The sequence below is a fragment of the Pinus tabuliformis genome, chromosome 6 (assembly GCF_031772625.1).
Source record: "Pinus tabuliformis cultivar Carrire ecotype Pingquan chromosome 6, CPIR1, whole genome shotgun sequence".
NCBI classification, from domain to species: Eukaryota; Viridiplantae; Streptophyta; class Pinopsida; order Pinales; family Pinaceae; genus Pinus; species Pinus tabuliformis.
The window spans coordinates 1,247,936,580-1,247,959,268 of NC_142292.1; positions in this window are offsets into that span (position 1 = coordinate 1,247,936,580).

Sequence of the window (22,689 nt, forward strand, 5' to 3'; positions counted from 1 at the left end):
TTAGAAAAGCTGATTTCACATCCATTTGAAATACTTTGAACTTTTGAAATCTTGAGAGAGCAAGGAACATTCGGATGGCCTCAATTCTTGCAACAGGGGCAAAAGTTTCTTAAAAATCTATTCCTTCTTGTTGGGCATACCCTTTACACACCAGTCTTGCCTTGGTTCTAATTTCCTCCCCATTTTTGTTCAACTTATTTTTGAAAATACATTTTGTTCCTATGACATTCTTATCCTTTGGTCTAGGAACCAACTCCCAAGTGTTTTTCTTTTCGACCTGTTCAAGTTCTTCATCCATTGCCTTGAGCCAACATTCATCCTTTCATGCCTCTCTTACATTTTTTGGTTCAGTGGAGGAGAGTAATGCCAAATAGCTTGAAGCTTCTGCAATTGATCTTCTTGTTTGTACTCCCACCTCTTTTTGTCCCAAAATTTGAGATTCTGGATGATTCTTCTGTACATACCTGGATGGAGTCTTCTCTTCTATCATTACCTATTCTTTGGGTGCCTCTTGAGGTTCTTTTTCTTCATCATTGGTCTGATTTGGAGGGTAGTCTTCATCTTCTTTGATATTTTCATACCTTACTTGCCTAGGAATGTATCCCTTTTCATCAACCACAACATCAATGCTGTCAACAATTCTTCCAAGTCTTTTATTGTAACACTTATATGCTTTGCTGTGAGGAAAATAACTAAGGAGAATGTTTGTCTGCTCTAGGCTCATGTTTTCCAAGCTGTTCATCAGTATTCTTAATATAGCATCTGCTCCCAAAAATTTTGAAGTGCTTTACCGAAGGAGTCTCACCATACCAGAGCTCATGCAGAGTTTGAGTTCTATTCACTCGGACATTTGTTTTGTTGAGAATAACAATCGCAGCAAATGCAGCTTCACCCCAGAAGGTTGCGGGAGTTATAGACTCATCAAGCATAGCACGAGCCATTTGTTGGATTGTTCTGTTCATCCTTTCCACAACTCGATTCTGCTGAGGAGTCCTAGCTGTAGAGAATTCCCTTCTTATTCCATGTTCTTCACAGAAATCAAAAAATTCATTTGAGGTAAATTCCCCACCTCTGTCAGACCTAAGGCACTTAATTTTGTAGTCTGATTCATTTTCAACGAAGGCTTTGAAAGACTTGAACTTTTCAAATGCTTCGTCTTTGTGTTTCATAAGTCCTAACCAAACCATCCTAGAGAAGTCATCAATGAATAATATAAAATATTCTTCTCCTCGAGGTGACCTTGTCCTAAATGGACCACACACATCTGTATGTACCAGCTCAAGAGGCCTGCTAGCTGATCCTTCCTTTTCAGGAAAGTTAGTTCTGGTTTGCTTACCAAACTGACATGATTTGCATATTGTGTTGTCTGGAATTTTGATGTCTGGAAAACCACGGACTGCCTGGTATTTGCATGCTTTCCTTATTTGTGAAAATCTTAGGTGCCCCAACCTCTGGTGCCATAACCAATGTTCATCGTCCTTGCTCAAATAGCATTGTTGTTGTCCTTCTTCAAATATGTATAAATTATTTGGAGTTCTTATGCCTTTGATCACTTTTTCCTGTATCGAGATCACGAACACTACATCCATTTGATCGAAATATTACCTTTGTTCCTTGATCGCACATCTGACTGACACTCAGTAGATTATGCTTCAAGCCATCAACATACAAAACATTTCCAGCCTTGACCTTTTCTTTCAACTGAGCAGTGCCTTTTCCTTTTATGGCCGCAGGAGTATCATTTCCAAAAGAAACCTTCTTTCCCTTTTCTAGAGTAGTATATGATTCAAGTTTTTCTTTATCACCTGTCATGTGCTTCGAATATCCGCTGTCGATAAACCATAAATTTTCCTGTCCTTCTGCATAAAAAGCTATTCCACATCTTTCTGGTTGTGATTCCTTCATTCTCCATGTTTTGGCATTTGGGCTTTGTTCCTTCTGAGTTTTCTTCAGAAACCTGCTCTTGCATTCAGATTCTTCATGACTGAAGTTACTACAAATAGAACATTCAATTTTAATTTCAAGGGCGGAAAAATTGTTATAGGTCATTTTCTTGATTCCAGACATACTTCTTTGTTTTTGAGCTTCTCTAGTCATGATTGTCTTATAAGCAACACATTGAGCTGCTTTGTGACCAAAGTTATGGCAAGAGAAACATTTCCCATTGAAGAAACTTCTATGATTATAAAATTTGTCATCCAACCGATTTTAGTTTCTACCAACATCCATTCTTGAGGCAAATTGGGAAGATTTTACATGTGGCTGGTTGTAGCTTCTGTTTGTAGCTTGCCTCCGATATTCTTGATATTTTTTGTTCGTTCTTGAGATAAATTGTCCTTGATTTACTTGATGATTTCTATTAGGCCTTTGCTCGCTCCTTCTTGCTGCATCAAGATAACTTTTGGAGGTGGATGCTCGACATGCTTCTCCATTATATCCCAGACCTGTCTTGATTAATGGAGAACACTGCACATTGATGATCTCATCCAGAGTTTTAGATCCTTTAACAAATTTAAGATTAAGAGCTTTTGTCTTCTCAATCTCTTTTCTAAGACCAACAATTTCACATTCCAATTTTTCAAGATGTTTTTCTCTTTCAGCTAGTTGACATTGCAGAGATTCAATAATCACATTTTTCTCTTCTAAGAAAATTTTGATATTAGACATTTCTTCATAAAAACCTTCTTCATCTATAGCATCCATGTAGTCATCATCCTCAAAATCCATTAAGAGTTTATAGTCATTACCTCGTTCATCTTCGTCACTATTTGAGAGTCCATCACTATCTTCATGAGTGTAATAGATTTTCCTGTTAGCATTCTGTTTCTTGTTCCATCTAACAGGTTCCTTTCCCTTGTCATTCTTATATTTATGAGGAAATTTGGCAGCATAGTGACCCACTCTTCCACATGCAAAGCATTTGAAAGGTAACTTACCTCGGAATCGTCCAACACCTCGTTGGAGATTTTTGACAAAATTTGATTCTTATTCTTCTTCTGACACGTGTCCTGATTCATAGTATTCTCCTTTTCCTGAAGCCTTGAAGGCAGCTTCTCTCCTGTCCGATGGACCTCCTTTCCTCATTTCATAAGCAGTAAGAATTCCGTGCAGCTGTGACATTTTAAGACTTTGTAGACTCTCCTTTTCTTCTATTGCAGAAACTTTAGATTCAAACCTAGGTGACAAAGATCTTAGAACTTTGTCAACCACAACAACCTCTTTTATTTATTCTCCCAAGTTTTTCATACAATTAACAATATCATCTACATGAAGAAAATAGTTAGCCACACTTTCATCATTATACATCTTGAGATTTTCATATTGAATCCTGAGGGTTTGAAGTTTTGCTCGTTTTACCTGATCATCTCCTTCATAGCTTAGGACAATCTTGTCCCATATTTCTTTTGCTAATTTTAATTGCATAACTTTCAAGAATTCTGATTGAGATAGACATCCTAGAAGAGTATTGACCGCCTTTGCATTTGTTTCATATTTCTTCTTCTCAGTTGGATCTATAGGAGTAGCTGATGGAAAAGTATACCCTGTTTCTATGATGTCCCAGACTTTTGTACCCAGAGATTGAAGATAGGCAGTAACTCTTACCTTTAATATACGAAGTTTGTCCCATCAAAAATTGGTGGCCTGATTGATGCTTCCCTCTCGTAGTTGCTCATAATGAACAATCTCCTTCAAGCGATCAAGCTTCTTCAGAAGGACTGGCTCTAATACCAATTGTTGGAAATAATACTGAGAGGGGGGGGGGGGGGGGGGGTAAATCAGTATTATTAATTTCTTTTCAATAACCATCCCGATTTACGCTTTAAATTATTCTTCCGAAATTAATAATTAACTTGTATGTCAGTACCATAAAATGATGAACAAGAATAGTTAAAAATAGATTGTCACACAACGGAACACCAGATATAAGGTGGAAACCCAATGTGGGTGAAAACTACCTGCTGCAATATGTCTCTATCTTCTTTCAAATAGAATTTCTTTTACAATTAATTTGTACTGGTGCAGTCCTTTACCAGTATGCAGGCTGCAACCTGCAGAGAGCTACAACCCTCTTTCGTTTTCCAGTCTCTCCTGGAAGGGAACTACAACCCCCTACTTCGTTTAAGGACCACGTTTCATTAATTTTCAGACTGGATCCAAGAAGATCAAATGGTCATCAAGTATAAACAAATCTTCAGAATTACCCAAGCATCAGATCAATATATATTTTCTTTATACAACAGATCTTTCAAAATCACCCAAGTGCCAACCCAAGCACTAGATCAAAATATAAATAAATGCTCGATCTGGTCAGCCATTAAAAACAGAGGTTGTTTATGCCGAAATCAGAGCACAATGCAGAGGATATACATATAACAGTGCACCTGGAGGCTAGACACAAGACAAACTGAATATGCGCATCCAGAACCCTTTAGCGAACAGCCGAGGAGGCTATATCAGAGTTAAAGAATGACTACTGCTTAAAAGAAACCCTGTGGTTGGCTGCTCTTATGCTACTTACTGAACTGCAATACACCCGAAGCAATGCGATTTCTCTCAAAGAAATGTCTAAACTTCAAGCCTGCGATCCTTTTCTCTGTTCTACGTGCATTCTCCTTGATCAGTAATTGCTCCTTAACCGATCACAAGAATGCCAATCAATTCTCCCTTAAGATCTTCAATTCATAATCGATGCATTGCCAAAGGATCTCTTTTTTTTTCTTATATAGTCATGCTTTTGACAAAACCATGAGTCGAAACCAAAGGATCCGAAATCCTAAGGCTCGCTTGCTTTGACCGATGATAGCGGGAAAACAAGTCCAAACAACAAAAGGCGGACTTTAAACTTAATGCACCCATAACAATAATATATCGGGTCCACTCCTTATCACTGTATAACATCGTCTATTGCCGATGGCCGATCTGATGGATCGGATGCGATACGGCAATTAATCTTGCCTTATAAATATATCGGGTCCGCCTCCTCTTATCGCAATCGGCATTCGGGTGAGGCAGGGTTTTTAAGCACCGCGATATATGTCAGACGCGATATTATTATACACCAAGTTTTAATGCCACCATCGGGTCCGATCACAATCGAAGGTTTCAGCAGTGTCACATAGCAGAACCCCTAATCAGCGACACTGCGATATATCTCAGACGCGATATTATTATACACCAAGTTTAATGCCCCATCAGGTCCGTTCGCAATCGGAGGTTTCAGCGGTGTCACATAGCGGAACCCCCGACGCGCATATATGCCAAAATATATGAAATGCCTTTGATTATCATATATATGGGATTTGGGTGCCCAACAACTCCCGATAGTGTTAATACATGCATATATGATATTTAATCGCACAAACTACTCCCGATAGAGTTAAAGCATGCATATATGGCCTGATGACTCCCGATAATGATTAAGCATGCATCCAAGGGTTTTAAACGCCCGATTCCTCCCGATAAGCTCTTTATATATGAGAATGTGCCTCTATTGCACCGATAAGCTCCCAATGACTCAATGGCTCCCGATAACTGCTTCTTTGGCATATTTATACATATGTAAAGGGCTCCTCTTGTCTCCTCTTGGCTCTTCTTGTTGTTTTCTCTGTTTATCTCCTTTGTAGATGTATATAAGTGAGATGTTTGTCTATGAGAGGGTTTCCATCAAGTTCAACACATGTCCATAATGCCATAATGCCAACATGATCAACTTATCATCCCACTTCCTGGGTTGTTGCTGCACTAACACATTCTATAGAACATCTCTTCAAAATTCATCTAACTCATTTAATTATGATAAACATTGTTTTTGTGCTTCTGAGAGATATAATCCCAATTGAACTGTAGTTCAGAAAGTTTTTATTTGGAACTCGATCGGCAAAAGGACCTGTTTCCCATATACCAGCTCATATGATGTATTCCCCATGTTGTTCTCGCAAGTGGTCCAATAAGCCCATAAGGCTTCAGGCAACCGACTATCCAAATCCTTTTTATGAAGGTTCATTGTTCTGGTAAGGATGGATTCAATCACCTTTTTGGTAGATTCCACCTGGCCATTTTCTTGCGGGTGATATGGTGTTGTCTTCCTGTGCTGAATTTTTTATTGATCCATAATTTCTTGCACCATATTAGAAACAAAATACAGTCCATTGTCAGAAAAAATCTCTCTAGGAACACCAAATATAGTAAAAATTTCACTAAACAAAAATTCAACAACGACTTTTTTAGTAGCAAAAGAAACAAGTTTAGTCTCTAACCATTTTGTAATAAAATCTATACAAACCAAGATTTTCTTTTTATTCAAAGATTATAGGTCCTAGAAAATCAATAGCTCATTTTTCAAAGGGCTCAATCATAACCTGAGGATATAAATGAATTTCATTGGCTTGGATAGGTTGACCCATTCACTGACAACTATCATGTCGCTTGACATACTGTTTGGCATCCTTCAACAAGGAGCGTCAAAAATAGCTAGCTCGTAAAATTTTATATGCACTTCTCTTATCAACGAAATAACCACCACAAGGTTAATCATGGGAAGATTTAAGAATGTCAAACACTTCTTCCTCTCTTACACATGTAAGAATAATGGGATTTGGTCCAGTGTAAAAGAGGTCTCCCTGAATCCAAGAATATGCAACACTTTTATGTATAATTGTTGGCTTAGTAGGTCCTAACCCAGGTTCAGAGTTAGTTTTCCCAAATAAATCCCTACACTACTGGCCCTTTTGGCATCAATCCATGGAGCGCAAACTGAAGTCTCACCCGAAGCAGTATGAGGGGATGCTGGAACCAAGTTTCCACATCCAGAGATGAGCGTGATGTTGCTTTATGCCCTAAATCTATCTTTGCAGATTCATAAGCCTTTATGTATTATAGATATAACTCCTCTTAATCAACTTCTATACCTCCGTGAATGCTTACGACTATCTTTCGGGGACCCTGAACAAGTGAATCCACTATTTACGTGCATCAAAGATTACGTATAACCCAGTAATTACCCAGATTAGCTTAAGTGTTCGATAGCTTCAACATAAAACAAGATAATATTCGCGTGAAGAGTTAACTATAATTTCATTCATATAACAGTATAAGTCATGTAGTGTCACACATCAATACATCATTATTTCATAAACCTATTATAACATAATGCACATTCATATAAATAGAAGTAAAGAGATAAACACAAGTATTTTTGCAATAATCTTCTTTATTAATACTAAGTTTTTCTTACAAACTGAAAACTTCCCTACGCACTCAGCTGCAAGGGTCCGTGCACTTAGTTGTGGACTCTACTCTAGGCCTTTGTGCACACAGCTGTAGAGCCTTTCTTCCTACTCTTCTTCGCTAACTATTTAGGCTCCTCCTATAGACCAAAACATTACATCTCCATTACCATCATGCCTTAGACTCTCTAAGACACACTTATTTATACAATCCCATGATCCGTGGACCATGGGTAGATCTTCAAAAGATGACTCAACTTACATAAAATAAGGGTAAAATCCTTTATGACACTTTAACTATCTATGCACTCTGCGACCACAACTTGCAGATACTGTACATCTTTGTACAACAAAACTTGGGCTTTTGCCCCAAAATTGACACTAGGGGACCCCATCCCAACAGGCCCCCAATGCAAATCTCGTGACTCACCCTCAAGTCACTCTGTTGGCACAGAGATCTTACTGTGAAGATCTCCCAGCTCCACTCATGCTACTTCTACATAAGTCGCGCTCTACGTGGTTGCCTACTTTATCTACTCCACCAATTACTCTGTTGTTGGTCCTGCACTATCCTCCTTGATTTTTGCTCCATACTTTGTAAATTTGCCAATTTCTCCTGAACGTTGGTGGAGATGATGTAGGCCTCATCCAACGAAGGCCCTAATCTGGTGTTGATGACTGCCTCTCTTTTCTGCGCTACTTCCACCTGTGTAAACAACTGTCTCACCTTTAGCAGCTGAGAAAGGCATTGTGCGGTAGCAATGGTGCGTGTCGTCACCCTTACTTCATCATACTATTGTTGGAGTTCACGAGCTTCTGTATTCAAGGCCTACAGGGTGGGATCTTCCTGCAGGGCTGTGACTACCTCCATTCCTTGCTCAAAAAGCATGGTCTAGTCTACCACCACGACATCCATAGTCACAACTCCATCCTTCATAGTGGCTTCATGCTATTCCCTAACCTTTGGTAGAGTTGAAGGTTGTGACTTCAACTCTAATTCTGTGATCTTCAAGTTCAGCTCAAACTAAACTCTAGCCACTTTTGTCTTACCACTGCACACACTTGCAACTAGCTTTCTAATCTTCACGTCCAACGATGCTTCCTCTGATATATGTAGTTCAGGCACCATTCTATAGGCTTCTACCACTGTAGTTGTAAGCTGGTCATTCTGCGCCTGGATTTTCTTTTATGCCTCCAATGCTTCTCACTTTTCAACGAACATGTGTTCATTGTTTACTTTGTATTCACTTGTAAGGCTTAGTGCACACTGCTCCTGAGCTATGAATTTTGTTATCACTCTTTCTTGCAACGTGTGCAGGTACTCATTTGGGAGCGCAGCTAGGTTGAGGATGATTTTCTTCAAAGAACTAACAATAGCCTTGTCAGTAGCTGGCTCCGCGCTCAAGGCTCCATTTGGCAGCGCAACTGTCTGGATATCTAGTGATCGAACCATCTCTGCTGCCTGAGTGGTCCCTAGCTCCAAACTTGTTGATGCAACATTGATCTACCATGCACCCACCTGGATCCTATTAGTCTAAATCTGTAGCTTGTGTAGAACCTTCTGAATCGTGCTCAGTGCCTTCTTTTTCTACTGCTTAAACTGTTGCAATAGTTCTATTGTAGTATCCCACACCTTGCCGCCTATCTCATCCAGGTCATTGTCTGTTAAAGTGATCGGATCCAACGATGGCTTGATCACCTTTGACTTCTTCCACGGTCCTTCCTTTCCTTTTTCTTTGCATCTTTTGACCTAGATGGGAGTTTTATCTTGCTCCTCCTAACCACCACCACCATGCTCCTCCTCCTCCGTTTAGGGCGAAGGAGACATTTTGCTGTGCTCGGAGCCGTGCTCCTTTTGTTTGACCTGCTACTTCGTAGCACGCTCCATTTCAATCAGGCCTTCTCCTCGACCTCTTTTTTCCACTTCTCAGCCATCTGTTGAACCTTCTTCTTGGTCAATTCCTTCTTCTTTGCTTCCATGGACTTGCTAGTCCGTGTCACTAGATCAGATGGAGAATGCCAATTTTTCAGCCATCACTTGATGACCTCCTCAATAACATCATCTGTAGTGAGGTAAGGTAAGTCAAACCATTTTTTCTCTGAATCCTTCTGTTCCTGGATGTATATGCGGTGGAAGTAATCTTTGAACTCTACGTATCCTGAAAGTAGTTCAAACATGGTTGGTGACAACTATGATTTCTGGTTGATGCACATGTGAATACTTTCCTCCATTAGAACCCAGAAGACTTTGGTCTCTATGACCCATGCAACATCTTTTGTAACTGAGAGAGATGCAAACTTTGTAGCCTTTGGAAAATCTTTCTCCGCGGGAAGAAATTGGTTGTCCTCCAGCAAATCCCATGTGACGAGCACAATGGAGAGCAACAACCATGCATAGTGGAATGTTTTTCTCTCGTCCTATGCCTCTTGGCAATTCATGAGGAATTCACTACATAGGTAGCGCACCCAGTTGAATTGCACACCCTCCACACACTGTGCAGCCAAATAAACCACTAGTGCCGACACTTCGTCCGCGCGACACTTTCTCATAACCTTGCAGCGAGGATCTGCGTGGAAACCTTTACCGTGGGGTCAGTGATAGAGGTAATAGAATACTTGGGAAACTTCTTCACATACTTGAACTTTTCCTTCATCCTCTCCACGAGGTCATGCTCGCTCATCTTTCCTCCAAAATCTTTGGACGGATTCAATCCTAAGCGTAGAAACAGCGTGATCCGATGGATCAGCATATCAGTGATAGGAATCAGCGCGCTCAGCCACAAGCATCTGTCATGCACCAGGCACGACAACTGTTTAATGACAATCAAGTTAATCTTGGAGCGATGGTAGTGGGGCACCCATAATAGGTTCAACAAACCCTGACTGGTTCACTCCTTGAATCCATTCCACAGGCTCCAACGCGGTGACACCAGATTCTTTGTAGAAGACCCTCTTCATCTAGGTGTATGTAGCAAGGTGGGAGAACCAATCACGGTCCACCAAATCCCAATCTTCTAGCTTCAAATGTGGGATCTGCGCGAAGTGTGGATGATGCAAGAGCATCTAGACCTAGCCAAAAATATGATGGAGTGGTCACATGTTGTGGCTAATACAAGTTTGGAGGAAGACTTGGTTGTTAAATTTGTATTAATTTCAAATAAATAGTAGTTAAGAGTGGCAAAATTCTGAACAGAATTGGGAATAAAATGTAAAATGATCCTCCCTGTGTCGAGATCAAGCTAAGTAGTCTAGTTTGTTTAGATTAGGATATGATTTGAACTATAAATGTATAATTTATTCCTCCAATTGTGGAAGAGATGGTTAACTTGGCATATATACAATTTCCTTTCTTTTATGAAGGGGATGAAATAGGAGAGACAGAGAGTGGAATCGAGGCATTTGTAAGAATATGGGTTGCATAAGAGGGAAAGGCCACTAATAAGAATAATTGAACCAGAGAGGGAAAAGAACCCAAATAAAGTTTGTAATTATTTTTGTATAGAGAATTGATTTGAGTGTGGAACTGTATAATGGATACATTCATTTGAGACAGAGGGATTTTTCTATGTGATTCAGGCCTAAGGGCGAAACCTCTGTTATCGTTTATTGTGGAAAAACCAGTGTTTCATGCATAGGTATCTAACCGGCCCGTGGAGGCCTTGAATGTTTGTTTTTTTCCTGTATTCTGATGAATTTGGTGTTGGCCTATGTTTTTCATATGTTTTAATGGAGATCTGGTGTGAAGGGATCGATTAGTGAGCACATTCCATCGTTCTAGGTTCACAAGCGGAAAAACCCAAATACACTAAGTATCCATACAGTGGACGTGAAAATTTATGCAAGGGAGATTTGGGACTTGTTGGGTCTGGCACATATGTCGCATCAGAATTTCGGAGTGGGAGTATGATGTGTTAAGTGCCATTTCTATTGCCGATAGCGATTACGATATCGCATCAGACCTCCGATAAGGGAAGTGTTGATATATGGGACCATTGAGACTGTGATCATTGATATTGTGATCTAATCTGAGCTGTCTGATTGGTCAGCTCTAGATCTGCGGCGTTAACACATATAAATGTGTAAAAGCGGTGGAAAAGTTTTGTTTCAGCATTTTGGAGAGTATTCGGTCCCGAAAGGGAAAAAGGCATGGTTTTAAGCTTTTTCAAAGGCCTTTCCCTTCTAATATGAAAAGTCGTAGCTATCAAAGGAACAAGGGTGTTCAACGGGGTGATTAAATGGATCATTTTTTATCCATTCGGGAAATTTAAGGCCAAAAGCATATAAAACGCTTCTGATATGTATATATGTGGGTAGAAGCTTTAAAGGGCCATTAAAGGGGAAAATGAGTCCCGATAAGGTAGATTAGTTGTGGAAGCCTTAGGTTTGCATGAATTTTGTTATTAGAGCAGGAAAAGGAAGAAATTTTCTTGCGAGAAGGATGTTTTGCTTATGAAGATTTAAGGCTACAAAGGTGTGAAACCAGCAGTATGTTGAATGAAGTTTGGCACTAGATTACAGCAGCGAGACTATAGAAGAACTATTGGGGAAGTTCTTAGAGATTGTAGCAGAACATGTAGAGGCAAGAGATAGAGGAAATCCATTCAAACATAGGTGACAACATATGAAAGTGTGAAGACTACAACACTATAGAACAAGAGAAGCTGCAAGAGAAGAACCAAATGTGTTCTTAAAAGAAGAGCAGGGAAAGCAATCTAAAGTGGTAGTGAACCTCAAGAATCCAACAAGAGATTGGACGAAGAGGATAGCTGAAGTGGTCTCAAGAGAGAGCGAGAGATTGTAGAAGCCTAGAAGGAACAAAGGTGTTGCTCAAGAGGAGGTTCCAAATAGAGGACCATGCTTACCAAAAGACTGAGTGAGGAGAGCTTAGTGAGGTAAGATCACAGTAAGGAGGACTTCTTGTTGCAGAAGCTTGTTGCAGAGGAGTGAGGAGCTCATGGAAAGAGAGGAGAAGAAGATGACTACTGATATTCATAACAGAGGTTCAGAAATAAGCCACAGTAGAAGGAAAGATGCCAAAGCAAATGGCATGAGGATGAGTCAACAAGAGTTTGACAGAGAGAATGCTGAGATAGATTTCCAAATTAGAATATTGATGGAGATGCTGCAAAAAAGTGATGAAGACCAATAGCATGGTTAGACCATGAGGAAAAGAGTAAAGTGGCAGAGGCTATAAGAGAAGAGAAATCAGCAAGTGAAATTAGAGATAGCAAAAGAGTTGAGGAAGATTGAGCAGATACTGAGTGCTCAAGAGGAACTAGAGGAACTCAGAGAAGCAGAAGCAGAAATGGAAGTTTCCATTTGTAGACCAGAAGAAGGTGAAATGTTGGTTAATTTTATGAAACTAGCTCAAGAAAAGATAGAAAAGATAGATCAATGCCTTAGAATTCAGCCTCTTCGAGGGGGCAACCTCCTTTACATTACATAAATGAACAATTCTTGGATGATACAAATGACAAAACCTCCTTTCTATATATAGGAGTCTAAGGAGTCACAATATAACCCAGCCGACCTAACAATAATACTATAAAGCCACAAAAATAACAATAGAGGGTTTCTATGGGGCACAATAATAACAATATGGGGGTAATAGGGGCACAACAATATTAGTAAGGGATACAACTACAATAGTAATGGGGTAATCACTAGTATTATAGGGATCTAACATGTCCCTCTCCTTCAAAAAAGTGTTGTCCTCAACACTTGAGTAGTTCTGGATGCTTCTGTATAAAATTCTCATCCTCTCATGGGGAATCTTCAGCGGATAAGTTCTTCCACTTGATGAGATACTATGAAATTAATCGATTTCTTAGCTGTCTAGTTCTTGTCTCTGTGACTACTTCCAGTTCCAATATAATTTTTCCTTCCTCGTCAAGTTTTGGCAATATTGTTTGAACTGGGAGCTTTTCGCCTATAACCTTGTTTAAACATGAAACATGGAAAACTGGGTGCACTTGAGAAGCTGTAGGAAGCTCCAATTTGTATGCCATAGTACCAATCTTTTGCAACACCTTTTACGGACCATAATACTTTGGTGATAATTTATTATCCTTCTTAGCTTGCTTCAGGGACATTTTTTTATATGGTTGTAGTCGTAGGAATACCCAATCACCTACATCAAAACTTCTTTCGCTGCAATGTTGACCTACCTATTGTTTCATTCTATTCTGTGCCAACATGAGGTTATCCTTTAAGAGTTGGAAGACTTGTTGTTGATGTTCGATGTGATGTTCCACTGCTTGAACCTTAGAATTTTCTCTTAAATATTATGTGATGGATGGTGGTTGATATCCATAAAGTGCCATAAATGGGGTCATTTTTGTTGTTGTATGGAAGGATGTGTTATACCACCATTCATCTAGAGGCAACCATTTGACCCATTGTGTATGTTTATCAGAGACAAAGCAACGAAGATATCCTTCCAGAAATTTGTTTACTATCTCAGTTTTCCCATCAGATTGAGGATGATAAGATGAGCTATGAGCTAACTGAGTACCAAGACAAGAAAATAATTTTGTCCAAAAATTTCCAGTAAAGATGGGATCTCTGTCACTTACAATAATCTTTGGATTTCCATGTAGCTTTTGAATTGTTTCCATAAATGCAGTAGAAACTGTACTGGCTTTAAATGGATGTGATAATGCACAAAAGTGTGCATACATGGTAAGTCTGTCAACTACCACCATGATGACATTATATCCCTCAGACTTGGGTAAACCTGTGATAAAATCCATTGAAACCTCGTCCCAACATTGGCTTGGAATGGATAAAGGTTGTAATAGACCCGGGGTCTTAATTGTTTCAACTTTATTTTGTTGGCAAACCAAACATTCCGCCACAAACTTTTGAATATCCGATTTAAGGCCATCCCAGAAAATTCCTTCTTAACCCTGTGGTAAGTTTTTAAAAATCCTAAGTGCCCTCCTAAGGGAGAAGTGTGCAATTCCATAAGAATCTTTTGTTTGAGATGGGAATTCTTACAGAGGTATAAGCGATCTTTGTACCATAATGAATCATTTTTCCAACTAAATGTATCATATGTACTGGTTCAATCTTGTTGTAACTTTCGAATAAGTGCCCACACTTCTTCATCATTCTTCTATTCCTCCCTTGCTTCGTTTATCCAATCGGGTTGGATAATAGAAATGGCGCACAACAATGCTTCCACATCCTCATCCTTTCTTGAGAGTGCATCTGCCACCACATTTTGCTTCCCTCTTTTGTAGATGATTTCAAAGTCATAACCCAACATCTTTGTGACCCACTTTTGTTGCTCTTCAGAGGATAATCTTTGTTCTAAAAAGTATTTAAGGCTATCATGATCCTTTTTTACCTTGAAGTGTCTTCCCATTAGGTAGGGTCGCCATTTCTTAAGTGCATGTAGTATTGCCAACATTTCCTTCTCATAAATAGCTTTGTGTAAAAACTTTCCCTTGATTGGACGACTTTCAAAAGCAATGGGTCTTTCATCTTGCATTAAAACAACACCAATTCCATTTCCTAAAGCATCACATTCCACAATGAAGGTTTTTGTGAAGTCCGGTGTAGCTAAGACCGGTGCTTGGCACATTACCTCTTTAAGATGTTTGAAGGCCTTTGTTGCTTCTGGAGTCCATGAAAATGCATATTTATTCAATAATGTTGTTAGAGGTGCTGCTATTCTCCCATAATTCTTAAAAAACTTGAATAATACCCTGTCAACCCGAGAAATCCTCGTAGATGCTTTATGGATGTGGGGATTTTCCATTCCTTAATGGCTTTAATTTTGCTAGGGTCTACCTTAACTCCATGAGATACAATATGACCCAGATATTCCACCTCTTGTACTCCAAAGAAACATTTGGATCTTTTTGCATATAATTGTTTCTCCTCCAATAGTTATAGCACCCTATGAGCATGTTCAACATGATCCTTCCAAGACTTGTTGTAGATTAGTATATCATAAAAAAATACTAACACAAGTTTTTTAAGGAAGGGTTTGACAATGGAATTCATCAAAACTTGAAATGTAGAAGGTGCATTGTAAGGCCAAAAGGCATGACCAAAAATTCATAATGACCCTCATGAGTTCTAAATGATGTTTACAGAATATGTTCAGTATTCATTTTGATTTGATGATATCCTGAATGAAGATCCAACTTGGTGAAGTAAATTGATCCATGCAATTCATCCAGTAATTCATCAGTGACAGGAATGGGAAACTTATCTTTAATAGTGAGCTTGTTGAGCTGACTCTAATCCAGACACATGCGCCATGATCCTTCCTTCTTGTGCACCAATACTACTGGAGCAGAGAAAGAACTTTGACTAGGTTGAATTATACTAGCCTTTAGCATTTCTGCAACCATACGTTCAATTTCTCTCTTTTGGGCATAGGGATATCTATACGGCCTGATGTTTGGAGGAACTCTTCCTGGAATCAGGTGAATAGCATGATCATGATCACGAATAGGTGGGAGACCTTTGGGAGTCTCAAATACCTTGGAATGATTGTCCAAGACTTTTTGGAGATCTGGAGAAATATATGATTCTGATGTGGAAACATCTAGTGAACATAATTGTGCAATTACACCTCTTTGTTCCTTTTTTAGAAGCTTTTCCATACCGTTAGAGCTGATTATCTTTCCCAGTTTCCCTGCAATACCCATTAATTCAACTTCCTTTCCTTCCACATAAAATTTCATGAAAGGTTCTTGAAAATTAAAAGATATTGTACCCAAGGATTGTAGCCATTGGACTCCTAGTACAACATTAGCACCTTGCATTGGAATGGAAAGCATTGGGCTAGTCAATACATATTCTCCCATGGATAGCTTGATATTATGGCACTTTCTAGAGCAATTTATTGTTCCTCCATTTGCAACCATCACTTGACACTCTGGTGCTAGATATAAGAAGAAATTCAATTCTTTTGCTACTTTACAATGAATAAAATTGTGGGTACTTCCTGAATCAATCAGCACTATTACCTTTTTCTTCTTGATTTGTCCTTCTATCTTGATGGTTTGAGGAGTGGTAATTCCTACCAATGCATTACAATATATGGTCGGATTCATTTCTTATTTATCTAGGCTTTGTTCCTGGAGTATATCCTCCTCTTTTGACCTTTCTTGCTCCTTTTCTTCTTCCTCTTCACAATCTATGTAGAATAATTTCTTCTCAGCACAGTTATGACCTTTGGTGTATTTGCTATCACAACTGTAACAAAGCCATTTTGCTCTTTTTTCTTCCAATTGTTGTGGTGTCAACCTTATAGGTTGTGGAAGAATAGGGGCAAAAACACTTCCATCTTTATAGTTGTGAGTGGTATGCTTCCTGGTTGCCATAATTTTGCTTTCCATTTTTCCTACTAACCTGAATGCCTTATCTAATGAATCAGATTCCCAAAGGTGAACATCATGTTGGATATTATCCTTTAAAGTCCCTATGAACACATCAATCCTATGCTCCTCTAGAACATTTTTTACCCTTATGTTCAATTTTTGGAACTCCTCAATGTGCTCCACTACTGAACCCTTTTGTTTGAGACTTATCAATTGGCTAAAAAAAGTGTTGCTTTTTGTATCCTCATAATGTGCTATCAATTCTTCCATAAAAATTGCCCAAGTGATAATTTGTTTACGAGAGAAAATCCATTGATATCATACAAACTAATTTGGTTCCAAATATAAAGTTGCAATGCGTACGTTTTGTGTGTTTTGCACATTATTGAGATCGAAAAATTGCTCCATCTGTAATATCCATGTTGCGGGATCCTTGCCATCAAACTTCCTCATATCGATTTTTGGGATATGGTGGGTCTTCGATCCAACATTAGAGTCTATGAAATCATGATTAACATTTCTTTTGTTCTCATCATTAGTTTCCTTTACTACCCTTTCACCATTAGTAAGCATTTCTTGTAGAAAATTTGTCAAATCTATCTTCAAATCTTCCATGCCTGTCTTCAAATCTTCCATGCTTGTCTTTAAAAAATCCATCTTAGCTTCTATGCCTTTCTTTAAACCATCCATATTAGCTTCTACATCTTTCTTTAAACCATTCATCTTAGATTCTGTTGCTTTTTATTCAAGTGACACTTGTTGCACTTGGTCTCATAATTTTGATATATCATGTTGCATTTCTTCCTCTTCTTCATGAGTCAAGCTAGAGCTTTTAGGTTGCCTACTAGGTGTTTGCGTTTTCTTCCCTCGGTCATCAATTACTGATGATAGTGCTTTACTATGCCCTTTGAATTCCTTCAAAATAAATTTTCAAACCAAGCTTATGCAAAAATTTAAAAAAACTACACACCTTCTTTCACTTTGTAGGAACTTGATATTGAATCTGATGTATCTCTGTAATTTCGAATCATCTAGTTCTGAAATTGAAACTTGCGATATCCCTCTATGTCCTCTTTGAAATTCCACCAATCTGATCCAAATTGGATTCTCCACGGAAGAGTTATGCCAAGTCTCCCACAGTGACCTGATTATAAACTAGTTCAGTCGAGCGAACTTGTATGACGTGCCACGAGTCACTGTTTCAACCTTTGGCTCTAAAAAATATATACAAGAAAACTACAGTCCGTCCTCTTTCTGTACCTTCTTACAAAATTTCAATCCGATGCTTAGAGAGAAAGTATGACGATTTTCCCCAGGTCACCTGTTTGGAATGTAATTCAGCAGTCTGCAAAAAGACAAACTTCCTCAGATCATATCTCCACAAATATAGAGCGAAAAGCTCTAAAATTTGGACCCGAGATTTAGCATGATGTCTTCTCAAATGGGTTTTCTTTTAGCTTATGAAACGTCGCAGAAAAAAATTTATAGTGAAAATTCCACGATGACCTGTTTGGAGCAACAAAACCCTAGAATCCAAAGCTCTGATACCAAATGTTATGAAACTAGCTCAAGAAAAGATAGATCAACGCCTTAGAATTCAACCTCTTCGAGGGGGAAACCTCCTTTACATTACATAAATGAACAATTCTTTGATGATACAAATGAAAAAACCTCCTTTCTATATATAGGAGTCTAAGGAGTCACAATATAACCCAACGGACCTAACAATAATACTATAAAGCCACAAAAATAACAATATGGAGGCAATAGGGGCACAACAATATTAATAAGGGATACAACTACAATAGTAATGGGGTAATCACTAGTATTATAGGGATCTAACAGTTAAAGAGGATAATGAGAGATTAGTTGAAGATCTCATGGACTATTGGCATAGTTCAAAACAATTAGAAGATATGATGACCATGGAAGCAGATGAGGCAATGAAGCCTTGTGATTTTAATTCTCATAGTTTGTGTATGTTTGCAAGATATGCAGAGGATGATGGAAAATCTGGTGAAACTATCGTGAACAGGAATGAAGTCCTTGAGGCGAAGTATGATCGAGAATTCCTTTTAGAGGAAGAAGGTGCTGATTTATTGCAGTAGAAGTAGTTCATAAATGAAACTCTATTTGGTGTGAAACAGTTAGAGGAAGTTGATATGGACCAGAAGTCTAATGAAAATTCCATAGTGGTACTACAAGAAGGTAGACAAATGAACTTGTTTAATGAAATTGATGAAAGAAGCTTGCAATATGATAGTGCAGAAAATAGGATGATTCAAGAGGATTGCCAGGAAAAGAACGAAGCTGAGAATGGAAATTGTGATGAACTACTGGAGAGATTTCACAAGGAAATGGAATTCTTGGAGAGATTTCTCAAGGAACCTGAAGAAGAAATGAAGCTTTCAGAACCTAATGGAGAAAAGGATATAGTTACTATGCATGGTGTGGGGGATAGCATTAACAAATATGATGCTGAAATCAGAGAAATTGAGCAGAGATTATTTGAAGGTGAGATGAAAGATTGGGAGCAACAAGGAAGTTATGTCCTCAGATACATGAAGGAGACAGAAGTATTAATCCAACAATATGAAGATGGAAGGAATTAGTAATTTAAAGGAGATGATTAGCTACATGAGAATGAATTTGAGGAAGACACTAGATTTCAGAAGTATAGAAATTGGCAATAGAATGAAGAACCAAAGATTAGTTTGGCAGTATAAAGAAAGACAAGAGAATACCAAAGATACATATGGAGAATGAAGAAAAGAGTCAAGTGGAAGCTATTGCAATAGAGGTGGAATGGCAAGCTAATGAACAAGTTCAGGGAACTTGAACAAATTCATATTGATTTGTTAGAGAAGGAGAGACTCAAAGAAATGGAGTCACAGCAAGAAGGATCTGCTGAAATCCAAAAGATCTATGATGGAGGATTGGTGCTTGAAGCATCAAAAGAAAATGAAAGGTATTGTATTTTGACAATTGAAAGTTGTTGTGTGTTTGCAGATCATATAGACTTGAGGAAAGACAAGTAGTTATTGGAAACTGTTATATTAACAAGTGGAGAGATGACTACTCATGGTCATATGCAGAATAAAGAGAAGAGTTACAGCCAAGTGAAAGAATATGTCCAGTCAGGTGATATCCAAAGGATAAGTCAAAAGGAGGATGACAAAATAATTATTGAGATCAAAGGGTACACTGAGAGGGAAGAGCAGCTGTTAAACATAGTTGTAGTAAATTATGTAGATATTAGACAACTGTTGAAGACTGAAGCCAAAGGAGAGAAACTACTAAAGTTGATATAGAAGACTTTGTAGATATTAAACAGTCATTAAGGATCATTGACCTTGAAGGAAGCTAGAATAAAGAAGGATTAAAGATAGATGATGTAGACAATGAAGATTGTGCAGAACTTTTGGAAGAAATTCCAAATGAAATGGCAGATTAGTGGCATGAGTTAAAGAGGAAAGAAAACCAAGGACTAAGGGATCAGAATGTACAACTAGAACTGAATGAGAATTGAAAAGTTGTCATGGATGACAAATATGAGAAAGAAGTTGTCAGAAGTGTTGGCATAATGAGCAAGCAAGGTAAAGTATTTGTGTTCAATGAATTGCTTGAATCTAATGAAGATTTGTATGCAGGAAGAAGGCAACATGAAGTCCATGTGAACCAAGAGGATAATTCTGAAGATCAGATCGAATTAATGAAGGGTGAGATTAGAATGATTCAGAAAGATGAAATGGTATTGAATCTACAGTATGGGAGTGTTGAACTAGAAATAAGTTCAAGAGATGATAGTAACATGATTACTATTGTACTACAGGGATTTATTGATGAAGAAGAGGTTGGAAGTGACATTTTAGAAGTAGACAAATATAATGCCATAATCCTTAAGAGTGTAGAAATGAAATTATTGGAAGAAGAAATATTCCAAATAGATAAACAAGCAGGAAAAATTCTAAGATTTCAAGAAATTTGTGAAGTTACAGGTATGCTGAAAATTGAAGTAAGTAGTGAAGTTATTGCAGAGGATCAATGGAGAAGGCATTTGTATATTTCAGAAATGTATATGGGAAAATATGGATGCAGAGGTTATGATGTTCTTATTCAAGAACACATTTAGTTGTAGGAGAATAGTATTCAACATATGAGAAGTGAATTAGACAAAGAATTGGTTGAGTTGTGGAAACTCATACAATAGCATTCCAATAAAACAAATACCAGACAAAAGAAGAAACGAAGATTGGCTAGAAGGAATGGTACAGGTGAAGGGAATGGAAAACTACAAATTAATATGAGCAAAACAAAACTAAAACATGTGAAAAGGACAATAGCAGACAGTAAGAACATGGCTAATGGGAAAATACAACATAAAACAGGGAGACCTCAAGGATAACCAACAACACTAGTAACCAAGGACAGACTACCAAACCAAGTATGTGATCTAGGAGGACACAAATCAGAAGTGCATGATCAGGAGATCATGATTAATTTAAACCTTGGGAGTCTGATGCAGGAGCATCTAGACCTAGCCAGCAATGTGATGGAGTGCTCACATATTGTGGCTAATACAAGTTTGGAGGAAGACTTAGTTGTTAAATTTGTATTATTTTCAAATAAATGTAAGTAGTTAAGAGTGGCCTAATTCTGAACAAAATTGGGAATAAAGTGGCAAATGATCCTCCTTGTGTGGAGATCAAGCCATGTTGTCTAGTTTTTTTAGATTAGGATAGGATTTGAACTCTAACTGTATAATTTATTCCTCCAATTGTCGAGGAGATGGTTAACTTAGCATATACGCAATTTCCTTTATTTTCTGAAGGGGATGCAACACGAGAGATAGAGAGTGGAATAGAGGCATTTGTAAGCCTATGGGCTGCATAGAAGGGAAAGGCTGCTAATTAGAATAATCGGACCAGAGAGGGTAGAGGACCCAAATAAAGTTTGTAAGTATGTTTGTACAGAGAATTGATTTGAGTGTGGAACTGTATAATGGATACATTCCTTTGAGACAGAGGGTTTTTTTATGTGATCAAGCCTAAGGGCGAAACCTCTGTTATCATTTATTGTGGAAAAACTAGTGTTTCATGCATAGGTATCTAACTATTCCATGGAGGCCTTGAATGTTTGTTTTTTTCCTGTATTCCGATAAATTTGGTGTTGGCCTACGTTTTTCATATGTTTTAATGGAGATCTGTTGTTAAGGGATCAATTGGTGAGTACATTCCATCGTTCTGGGTTGACAGTGGAAAACCCCAAATACACTAAGTATCAGGTGTAAAACACAGTCAGATTGAAGAATCCAGACTTCAAATCATTATATATGGGAGTTCTAAAGATGTCGGGTCCGTAGAGCCCAAACCACACCTCCTTTGCGTTTATTTGTTATATCGTCGAATGCCATTTACACAGAAAACCCATGCTAAAACACTTAATGTAACCATACAGTGGACGTGAAAATTTACGCAGGGGAGCTTTGGGACTTGTCGAGTCTAGCACATATGTCGCATTAGCATTTCAGAGCGGGAGTATGAAGTGTTAAGCACCATTGCTATTACCGATAGTGATTACAATATCGAATCAGACCTCCAATAAGGGAAGTGTTGATATGTGGGACCATTGAGACTACGATCGTCGATATTGCGATCTAATCTGAGCTGTTCGATCGACCAGATCTAGATCTGCGATGTTAGAACATATAACTATGTATAAGGGGCGTAAAAGTTTTGTTTCGGCATTTTGGAGAGTATTCAGTCCCAAAAGGGAAAAAGGCATGGTTTTAAGCTTTTTCGAACGCTTTTCACTTCTGATATGAAAATTTATAGTTATCAAAGGAACAGGGGTGTTCGGCGAGGTGATTGAATGCATCATTTTTTATCGATTTGGGAATTTTAAGGCCAAAAGCATATAAAACGCTTCTGATATGCATATATGTGGGCAGAAGCTTTAAAGGGCCATTAAAGGGGAAAATGAGTCCTGATAAGGTAGATTAGTTGTGACAGCGTTAGGTTTGCACCAGTTTTGGTATCAGAGCAGGAAAAGGAAGAAAATTTCCTGTGAGAAGGATGTTTCACTTATGAAGATTTACGACTATAGAGGTATGAAACCAGCAT